Raw genomic sequence first — 12,032 nt, forward strand, 5'->3', positions numbered from 1 at the left:
GTTCCAAGATCTCAGAATCGACCCCTGACAACCCCATGGAAGGACGAAAACTAGCTTTAGTGCCTTACAAACGATGGATGGAATACCATCGGTGGCAAGAACAACACACCCCGCATTTACCTCCCAATCCCCATTTGAGCGAGATGTCCCAGTTACAACACGAATTGCAGTCCTTGATGGATCGCCAAGATTTGTCCGAAACAGAAAAATCGCAAAAGTACGGTCAACTCTTGCAACGACTGCAACTCTTTCACCAGAAAGCTTTAGACGAAACAGCTCTACCCACTCTGAAAGATTTTAAGACCTTGATGAAAAGTCCAGCACCAGTACCAGTACCAGTACCAGTACCACCAGTACCCGTGACCAAGACAGAAAAAGGAGAAGAGGAAGGGTTTCAAACTCCACCAGAAAAAGTACGCAAGTTAACAACACCACCTACCTCCAGAATTGGATGGATTAAAAAGATGATGGCCACCCCTTCTTCCTCACAAGAGAAAAAGAAAGTGAAGACAGAAGTGAAGACAGAAGTGAAACAAGAGCCGATATCCCCCACTCAGACATCCTTCTCCTCTTCGACACCTATTGCTGGCCGCACACGCAAAGCATTGCAATCCAAGAAAATACCCCAAGAGAAAAAGAGTAGCATCCTCCAAGAGTGGGTGTCTTATTAACACACCAACCAACACAAAAAAATGGAAAAAGTCTTAGCCAGCATTTACTACGATCCCTCCCATCCTGCAGGTTACGCAGGAGTTCAAAAATTGTATCGTGCTGCCAAAACGCGACTGAAAAGTCTCCGTTTACCTCAAGTGCAACGATGGTTACAAGAACAAGCTACCTACACTTTACACAAACCCATTCGACGCAAGTTTGCCAGAAGTAGCACCCGAGTGGAAGGCATCGATCATCAATGGCAAGCCGATTTAGCCGATGTCTCTCATTTGGCCAGCTACAATCGTGGCTACAAATATTTGTTTTGTGTCATCGACGTCTTTTCCAAATTTGCCTGGGTCGTGCCCTTGACTTCCAAATCCAGCAGCGAGTTAGTGCGAGCCCTGCAACGGGTGTTGAAACAAAGCGGTCGTCACCCTCTTCGATGGCAAACGGACAAAGGCACCGAATTTCTGAACCAAGCTTTCCAAAAAGAATTAAAGAAACGTGACATTCATTTTTTTACCACCGAGAATCCCGAAACCAAAGCCAGCATCGTGGAACGTTTTCAACGCACTTTGAAAGAACGCATGTGGAAATATTTTACGCATCACCACACTCTGAAGTACATCGACATCTTACCGCACCTGGTGCAAGCGTACAACCAATCTTACCATCGAAGCATCGGACATGCCCCGCAAGACGTGACTCCCGACAACGTAGTGTTGGTGTTTGAGCGCCTGTTTGGTACGTCCCCGACGAGGGCTGTCCCCAAGAAAAGTGGAGAGTTGGCCGTAGGAGATTGGGTGCGCATTGGCAAAACCAAACGCACTTTCGACAAAGGTTACTTACCTAACTGGACGACCGAATTGTTTCGCGTCACTGGACAAGTGCATGGCCGTCATCCTGCCGTCTATAAATTGGAAGACATGAACGGAGAAGTGCTCAAAGGAACGTTTTATTTGCCCGAGTTACAACGTGTCACCAAAAAAGAAGACGACGTGTACGACATCGAAAGCATTCTCGAACGCAGAACCCGTAAAGTGGGCAAACGACGTGTCAAAGAAGTCGAAGTACGTTGGAAAGGATATCCACCCAGTTTTGATTCTTGGATCGACGCTTCGCAAGTCATCGACTATAAAAAGAAGTGACCATCATGCCCTTTCACACAGCAGACGCAGCTACGTCGACCACTCCTTCTTCACCTAGTTCTTCTGTGCAAGATTTACAAAAACAACCCTTGTGGGTGTGGTGTGGAGAACGTGTGCCTAAAACGCAAATCGTCTTTTTCTGCCAAATCTTCGTGGTGTATTGTGTCATCGGGGCAGCCATCGCCAATTTGAGTTTGCAACAAGGAGACAAACAATTGTGGACCATTTTATTGAGCAGTTGCATCGTTTACCTGCTTCCTAATCCCTCCCTGAAATTCACCTCGAACGGGAACCCCGGGAACCTTGTGTCCAGTGCCAGTGCCAGTCACCACTTCAATCACAACCAGAACCCCATTTTAGACGGAGACACGCCTCTGACGTCCAGTAACCCCTCGGACAGCCACAGAACTCTGGAATTATGAGTCACCAAAACCAATTTTACTTAACTTTACCCAGTGACAGTTCCATGGAGGTGTTTCCCAAGAACACGTTGTGCTGTTACACGGCCAAATTACCTCAGGCCATCCAGTTAGATCACGAAGCCCATTGGGAAGTGGCTTTAGTAGAAATGATTCACCCGACCCAAGTCCTCAATGTCCTTCCCAATCAAAATTTTTTTGATGTGGAAGTTCATGACGAGCAAATGCAACAGTGGATGGATAGCAATGTCAAATATGACAAGAAAACCCGTACACAAAAGTACACCACCTATCACTTGTTCATTCCCCCAGGCTATTATTTTAGTGGTCAACATTTGGTCAGCACCATAACCTCCAGGTTTAATGTCGTGTTTCTGAAAGCTTTGGAGCATGTCAACAAAAATGTCACCATGGAGTACCACAATGCAGCTCGTCGCTTCTTGATGAAATTTGAACGGAGTAAAATCCTGTCCATTTTATTTTGTCCTGAATTGTATGACATGTTGGGCGGAGACATGGACATGAGAAGACCATGATCAAGAAAAACGAATTGCCCATCGTTTACGACAACGAGTCTTTTAGCAAGTTATTTCGTGCCCCGGTAGAACTGAACCAAGGACTGAATTTGATGTTCGTGTATTCCGATGTGGTGGAGTACAACGTGGTGGGACACACCTCCGTACCGTTACTGCGTGTCATTCCTTTCAAAGTGGATTCTGCCACGAACACTGACGAGGAAGGTGGAAACACTTATCACGTCCACCGCGAATTTGTCCATCCTCACTATTTGCCTGTCAGTAAGTCGTATTTGGACACGGTCAACATTGCTATAAAAGGAGATCTGGGACAAAATATTCCATTCACCAAAGGAAAAGTCACGGTGAAACTCCATTTTCGAAAACGGTTCTCTCACGACTCTTAAGTCATGTATCCAGTGTACCGAGGGGTTGCTCAACAGCGAGGACACGGCTTAGGAGATATGTTAAAATCGGCCTTTCGTTCGGTGGCCCCGGTGTTGAAACCGATGGTGACACGCGGATTGCACGCCTTGAAAGATGCGGCACTGACGCAAGGCAAAGAATTTCTCCAAAATGTCATCATCGACAAACAAAATCCTAAAGAAGCCTTCATGAGGGCAGGCAAAAATGTCTTGCTGCAAACGGGCAAAGACATTTTAGGCCAACGAGAAACACCTATAAATGCCCTGCACGCTACCGAGTCAGGCATTCAGCAAGGACAAGGCAGAAAGAGACGACGAAGAACACACCCTTTCACCAGACTTCAAGCGAGAAAGGCCAAGAAAAGAAGAACCGTTCGAGACTTAGACGTTTTCGATTATTGAGAAAAGAGACAAAAAAATGATGCACCGAGAATCTTGCGCTTGTTCCAAGACGGAACTGGATCTGTTTGCCATGCCCCCCACGATGATGACGATGCAAGAATCCCAGTGGGTGGAATTTCACCCCGTCTCCTCACTGACCGATTCCGCTCCCATCGAGTTTGAAATCAAAGGACAGCCCGAAGATTACATCGATCTGAATAGCAGTTACTTGTACCTGAAAGTCAAAATTCTAGATAAGACTGGAGGTGCTATAGACGATGAAGCAGTAGCTCCCGTCAACAATTTCATGCATTCCTTGTTCAGTGGAGTGGACTTGTATTTGAATAACAAACTGGTCAGTAGCAGCATGGATACTTACCCTTATCGTGCCTACCTGGAAAATCTCTTGACGTACGGAATAGATGCCAAGAACACTCATCTCAATGCCTGTGTGGTATGGGAAGCTGACGAACCTACCAAGTTTGAAATATTGGAAACTGATGAAAAGAAAGACAACAATGATGGATTTGTAGAACGAAGAAAGAGAATCACGGGAGCCGACACAAGTTTAGAACTGATGGATCGTTTGCATTTGGACATGTGGTTGCAAGAAAAGTATTTGCTGAACGGGGTGGATGTCCGCCTGAGACTGAATCGTAGCAGTGCCGCTTTCCATTTGATGGCTGATAGTGACGGTTACAAAACCAAAATCCTAGAATCCAGACTCTACGTACGCCGTGTGGAAGTGTTACCTAAAGTGGGAAACGACATCAGTCAGACGTTGAGCAGAACGACCGCCAAGTATCCCATACGACGCGTGGAAGTGAAAACCTTCACCATTCCCAAGGGACAGCGATCCATGATCGAAGATCATCTGTTCCAAGGACAGTTACCCAAACGTTTGATCGTTTGTATCGTCGAGAATACAGCCTTCAACGGAGCTGCCGAAAAAAATCCTTTCTACTTTCAACACTTTGGCGTGTCCAAAATCGAAGTCAGTCGCGATGGCAAGACCTTGTGTACCCGACCTTTCGAACCTGACTTTAAAAAGAAGAATTACTTGAGATCGTACTTGTCCTTGTACGAAGCCACCGGACAGTTAGGAACTAATACCAGTCACGGTATTGCGTACGAGGATTATGCAGGAGGCTACGCTTTGTGGGCTTTCGATTTCACTCCAGACCAAGGCAGCGACGAGGGACATTTCCACCCTATAAAATCCAGCCAGATTCGTGTGGAAATTCAGTTTAAAGACCGAGACCCTGATGAAACGGTGAACGTCATCCTGTATGCAGAATTCGATAATACCATAGAAATCAACAGTTTGAGAGAAGTCATCCTAGATTACTAGAAACCATGGAAGACTGTTATCCCTCTTTACCTAGTGGAGAAACTTTTAGTGTTGCTTTGTTGTTAAAAAATGTTAGAGTTGTTGTTGTTTAGTGTTAAGTGATTTTTGAATAAAAAATGTTGTGTTTTGAAAAAATTGTTTGATGTTATATTGTTGGATTATTGTTAAAAGTGTTAGAGTTGTTGTTTAGTGTTAAGTGATTTTTGAATAAAAAATGTTGTGTTTTGAAAAAATGCCTTTGTCTTTTGTTTAGCTATAAGAATGTTGGATTGATGCTCTTTCATTTCTTACTATCCCTCTCATGACACTCACTGAACGTTGCGACTCAAAAACCGTGTGGGGGATGTTTTCCTTCACGTCCGCGCTTTGACTTTAAGAACCGGGTTGTTTCCAGTCTAACCATCCATTGTCGACTCATCCTCCTAAGAAGATGTGCTCCAAACTAGCTAAACTCAACGAAGCCTACGTGAATTTGCATAGGGTCAGACACAGTCTGATACCGAAGCCAGAAGAAATAGAGAATGTGAGAATGTTAAAAATCACTGAAGACCTGATAGAAGAGCTCTTCAGAGAAGAAATGAACAGGGAAAAAGAAGAATGGACAGAGAAGTACAGACTTCAGAGACAGCAGCAACAACAACAACAAGAGCAGCAGCAGCAGCAATCTGAAGCTGACAGAGGCTTTGTCGATTGTCGTATCGACACTAAAGAGTTCTTCTTCTCTTTTCGAAGAAGCAGACCTATCGCCAGAAAGTCTATCCTCAGAGGACATCGCATTCTTAGAAACTAAAAAGAATGCCATAGCAAACAAAAAAAAACAGCCCTTTTCAGGGCTACCCAATACTCTAGAAAAGAAATAACAATCGATTTGCCAATGTGTGTAGGTAGAGTAGTGTGAAAATAAACACTAACTCTTTTTTAAAAAAAATGTGAGGGTATGTGTTTGTGTGTTTGTGTTTGTAAGTGGTTAAGTAAGTTGGTATGGATAGTAGATTAAAATGATGTCTTTTTTTTTGGTGTTTGAGGTGTAAATTTGGGGTTAGATTGGATTGCTTTGCGTATGTGGATAGTCTATTGAAGTGATTTATAAAAAATTTTAAAATAGTGATGGGTAGCATAAAAAGTGAGTGAGTGTTTCTTTTAGGTCCGCGCGTTGTTGTTTTTTGGTCATGATGTAGGTAAGATCAATTTTATGTTTTTAGGGGATGTTTTCCTTCACGTCCGCGCTTTCACTATAAATTGAAACCCGTTCAGCAGTCCAGCTACCCTTGTTGATTGATCAACACCAAAAATGAACACGAGACTGGAGAAACTGTTGGAACTTCATGTGCATCTGGAATATGCCAGGCGCATATTAAATGAACTGGCCGCGGAAGCCATTGTGGAGGAGGGAAGGATAAGAGAGGAGGAGGAAAGAAGAAACAAAGAAGAGGAGGAGGGAAGATATAAAGAAGAAGAGGAAAGAAGATACAAAGAGGAGGAGAGAAGATACAAAGAAGAGGAGGAGGAGGAAAAGGAGAGATGAAGAAGAAATTTCAGAATCCCAGAGAGCGAAAATTGGGATTCTGAAGCGACATATCCTGCCTCTGCTCTCTCCCCCAAAAAGGTAAAAAGTAACTGGGGGACAAGATGTGTATGTGGCGCTAGGCCTGGAAGGTGCCACCATTAACCAGGTGTCCATGAAGTTCCAAAAAAAAACAAAAACAGCCCTTTTCAGGGCTACCCAATACTCTAGAAAAGAAATAACGATCGATTTGCCAATGTGTGTAGGTAGAGTAGTGTGATTATAAACACTAACTCTTTTTTAAGATAGTGTGAGGGTATGTGTTTGTGTGTTGGTGCTTGTAAGAGCTCAGGTATGTTTGTGGGAATAGTAGATTATGGGTTTCGTTATTGTTTCTTAGCGTAGGTGAAGAGTATAGTTAGGGTTCTGTAAGCGCTCATGTACGATTGTGTGGATAGTAGATTATGGATTAGTTTATTGTTCTTAGCGTATGTGTTTGTGTGTTTGTGTTTGTGTGTTTGTGTTTGTGTTTGTACCCGCTCACGTACGATTGTGTGAATAGTAGATTATGGATTTGTTTATTGTTCTTAGCGTATGTGAAGAGTATAGTTTGGGTTTTGTAAGCGCTCACGTAAGATTGTGTGGATAGTAGATTATGGATTTTGTTTATTGTTTCTTAGCGTATGTGGAGAGTATAGTTTGGGTTTTTATTATATGAAATGAGAAAGTATAGTTTGGGTTTTATTATATGAAATGAAAAAGTAGGGGGATGTTTTCCTTCACGTTCGTGCGTTGTTTGGTCATGATCTAGGTAAGATCAATTTTACGTTTTAGGGGGATGTTTTCCTTCACGTACGCGCTTTAAGTATAAGAACCCATAGTATTCGTCGTTCAAACCATTCTGCAAAGAATAAAAAAAGAAGATGGCTTCTAACCAAATGGACAAAATACAAACATTACAAGACGTTTTAGACAACTTAGGAATGATGGAGCAGATGTTAATAAGACTGGTTGAAGACCATTATTCCTATAGTCCCCATCGTGTAAAGATGGAAATTAATAACTTAAAAAAGGTAAAGAACAAGATTAGTGGTGTCATGAAAGAGATAAAGGAGGAGAAGGAGGATGAAGAGGAAAGAATAAGAATAAGCAAATGGAACGAAAAGATTGAAAAAGAAGAAGAAAATGAGAAGAGGAAGAAAGAAGAGGAGGAAGAGAAGAAGAAGAAAGAAGAGCAGGAGAAAAAGAAAGAGAAGAAGAGAAAGAGTGTTGGAGATAAAATAAGAACTTGGTGGAGAAAAAGAAGAAATTAGAAGCAGAAGAAGAAGAAGAAGAAAACCCAAAGGCCCTTTTCAGGGCCAGCCATATTTCTCGAAAAGAGATAGCCTTTCCATTGCCTACCCCTTTTTTTAAATTTAAATTTAAATTTAAATTTAAAAAAAAAATCCCATATTCAATTCCCCTTGTCCCTAGACAAACCCAAACTCTATTCCCATGTTAATTTCCCCTTGTCGCTAGACAGACCCACACTATAGTTCCATGTTAAATTCCCCTTGTCGCTAGAGTGACCCACGATTTTTCTCCATGTTAATTTTCCATTGTCGCTAGAGTTGCCCAAGGGGTCTTGTAATGCTAATTCCCATTGTCATAAGGGGGCCCCCATTTACTACTATGGTTGCACAGTTGAATTGTGGAAGGCATACCTAAATATTCGGTAATCGTGTGGTGTAGATATCATTTTTAGCAACATGAGGTTGATTTATTATCTTTAAGTAAAATCTGAAACAAACCCTTGGCTCAATTTTAAATGACCGAATTTATGCTTATACTTATAATGTCAATGATTCAGGTTATCTACTTTGATCATTCCATATGCGAAAATTGTAAAAAGAAATGAGTAAGAGTAACTTACCTCTTTCTCGGCAAAGAATCAGTCCTTCATAATCCTTGAATCTTCCATAACCGCACGTCGATGTCTTTTGTTTCGTACTGGACATTAACATCAGTACCGACGTGGACATCACTATATGTTGATATTAGTTTCTTTTTGCTAACAATGTCCACCCTTTTGCTGTCACATAATTTTTAAAAGCAAACATGTTGCTGGAGAATATTAAATACATTTCTTCATAAACAGCGTGGTCCTTGCTAAGTGAATATGGCCCGTTGGGTTTAAAAGTACTATTCTACGTGTACACTGTAGGTCAGCATGCAGCATCTGTTTAGTTCAATTGAAGCGCCAAAAAGGGTGAATCATTAGTAAATATTTTGTTGTACGCATAGGGGTTTGCATCATTGATTTCAATATAAATGTCAGTCATACATGTAGCATAAAATAATACTTTTATTATTTTATACTAATGTATGACTGACATTTAAATTGTAAGCAACGATACGAGCCCTTGTGTTTTGACACTCCTTTGTACATATTTACTCGGGTATTTCTTAATGTTATATTTTATATATCAGCTAAAAGATATTTTATTATCAGATGTTGTATAAAAACTGAGCTATAAGTGAATTCATGTCATTAATAAGTTAATTAATACAGACTTAGCTAATTTTGATGTTTTTACAGTAGCTTGTGCTGAGCCATGCCCCATAGGACACTCTAATGGTTCTAACAAGCCGATTCTTCCACCGTGTACTCTGATAACCTGGGTCACAGAAAAGTTAATAGAACTGTCAGTGATTTGTGTTGTGATTATTTCAATAGGAACCTTGTCTTATAAACTTTGAAATGACACGATCAGAACATTTAAAAGTCTGCAAGTAAGCAAGATATTCCATTGTCAAGAATACACACGTGCAAAAGAGTGCGAAACAGCTACACAACCAAACACGACAGGATTATGGCAGTTTCTTACGGATTTTTTAAAATTTTATGTACAGTACATATCGTTCAATGGCAATGATAATTTAGTGTTAGCATTAGTGAATCAACTGACAGCTAATAATGTCACTGAAAAAAAATACTAACGGAGCACATCGTTGCCAGTAATAAGGGTCCGTCCATTTAGCACGTACGCAAGGAGGGGGTAACCCAAATGCCTACGCTTGCGTAAGATTTTTATAATTTTTATTTTTTATTTTTTACTGATAATGTACATACGCATAGGAAACGGGGTGGGGGTTATACCTCAATAATAATTTGTCTAATATGTAGCCTGTTCAACTCGTTTCAGTCCGCGTTTGAATTTTAGCGGACACTAGACAAACTTTTTAATGTTACACAACTCTTTTCATTGATGCCAGACATTCAACATCGGTGGACAATATTTTATTAAACACGTTAATATTATTAATCCTTTATGGTTTATGCGTGGATTGAATATAGGCCATTCTGTATAATTCGGAGGGGCGGAAGCGTCAAACGTACATACGCGGGGTGGGTGGGTGGGTGTGCGTATTAAAGTATACATGCGTACAGGGGGTAGGGGTCAAGCTTTGCCAGATTTTTGCGTACGTACTAAATGGATGACCCCTAAGCCGAATTTCACAATTCAGTAAATATAAGATTGTATTGACTTTTGTGCGAACGTTAGGCAGGGAAGAAAACGACGTTGTTTAGGTAGTTCTCCAAATTTTCTGGAAAATGACTTCAGAGTTTATTAGGCCAAAAGGACTGTGCATCAGTGTTTATTTTTTCCAGATATGTAGTTATGTATTTGTTTTACACTTTTAAAGTGGAGTTTGAGAAGTTTGTGAATAAAGGAGTTGCGTCATATGTTTATGGTACATAGCATTCATTTCGGAGCAAAAGTTTTATTTCCTTTTTATATTTGAAAACTGCATATTTTGGGGAGAGAAACATTTCACCTTTTTACGGATTACTGAGCTGTTAAAAGTTTAATGGGCAGTCTGGTTATACGAGACCATAATGCTGGATTGTTTCGTTTTATGAACAGTGAAATGAACCTTGATATGTTCAAATACAAGGAGACAGTTGGGTCAAAATAAGACTAAAACTCACTGTGAGAAAATAAGTTGACAGATGTTTTAAAATTTAAAAAAAAAAACAAAACAACAAAGCAACAGCAAGAGCAAGATAGGAATAATGTCTATGTGACAACAATGGGGATGCTCGACATTCAACATTTACACAATATATTTAAGTCCAAATTGCTCATGTGATTACTCACATGAGAAAATCCAACTTTGAATAAATTTGAAATAAGGTGTTTAATCAGAATCAAGGTCCAAGTTTCTCACGTGATAACTCACGTGAGAAATTAGAATTCTGCCTTATTTTCAAACATGGTTGTATGTAATAGAAAAGAATGTTTTCTAAGTTATACTTTCTCATGTAAAAGTTTAGATTCTCACGTGAGCAAAATCTGCTCACTTGAGAATCAGGTTAGTTTTTCCTTGGCTTACAAGATCTAACAAACTGCACACATGAGCCTGCAAAATCTACCCAATTTGCATACATTTCTAACAAGATTCTCATGTGCAGCTTATGAGCAGCTCATGTGAATAGGCGAGATCGTTCTGTACAAGTTGTCTGTGTGTGTTTGAATGTCAGGCTCAACCATTCTGTGGGTCAGTGGTTCTTCCTGGGGTTTTCCCGGTTCTTTCTCCACCAGTTATACTGGCCACTATTATCTTGTGCTGAAAAACAGCATTAAATCCCATAAGAACATCATCAAACTGAACTTCCTTTGGGTTCTTCTTTACTTCAATTACAAATCATTCACAAAGGTTTTATAACTATACATGGTAGAAAACTCAAATCATTGTATGCTAATAGTCTTGATGTATCACAATGATATAGTCTAAAGCATATCTAAGTGAATTCACATTAATCCCAAAATAGTGGTTTACATTTTGCAATTCCAGAGAATGCTTAATTAAAACTAAAAGACTGATTCCACTTTGGATATTAAGGTTTGAACAAAGCATTCATGTTTCATTCTTCTCACACAAAAACCTAAAACACAAAATGTAGAGCATGACCAGGGTCAACAGTTCATTTTCAGAATATTTTACATTGTAAACAAGAATAGGCTAAATACTTAAAGGTTATTAAAGAATATGGAAAACAACAGGTAAACCAGGAATACCCAATCAGAAAACCAATCTCCTGAACTCAAATCCAAGTAAACATGTTTACCTACAAATAATAAAAATCTTAATATATAATCTACAAATATAGACACATACTAGCTATGTAATATGTTCTCTCTATTCTCTATGTATTTTGGCTAATACTATATAATATATCTGAATGAAGAATGATGTCTATGAAACAAATAAGATAAATGTATTTGAAGGAAATTATTGTTAGTTTCCTTAGAAAGCATATATTTTATTTTAAATTTGTTGCTTTCAACATCTCCACTGACCTTTCTGCCTCACGTACAGGAAATGGAAAATGGGACATGATATCATCAATATAAGCTGCTGATTTCCTTTGTGAGAGATGGGTTCACTATTCTCCTTTAAAAATATAATTTTTACTGCATTGAAGTTTAAAATACAGTCTGATATTGTTGGGCATACCATAATATTTACATCGTATGTACCTCTATTGCACTATTTTGTTATTATGGTAAATCATTCTTTATGAAATTCAGAAACTTCAAAGGCAGTGCAACACATCTACGCTAGACATGTTTCTGATATGTTAACCCTA

At 39.9% G+C, this 12,032-nt stretch overlaps 1 long non-coding RNA gene across 1 annotated transcript in view; it reads right to left on the minus strand.

The window, feature by feature from the left end:
• The window catches only part of LOC149783819 (uncharacterized), a 233,072-nt gene that overhangs the window by 71,360 nt on the left and 149,680 nt on the right, over positions 1–12,032 (minus strand). The gene's annotated exons all lie outside the window — the stretch shown is intronic.

The sequence above is a fragment of the Sinohyriopsis cumingii genome, chromosome 14 (genome assembly GCF_028554795.1).
Source record: "Sinohyriopsis cumingii isolate HCF-2022 chromosome 14, ASM2855479v2, whole genome shotgun sequence".
Classification (NCBI taxonomy): Eukaryota; Metazoa; Mollusca; class Bivalvia; order Unionida; family Unionidae; genus Sinohyriopsis; species Sinohyriopsis cumingii.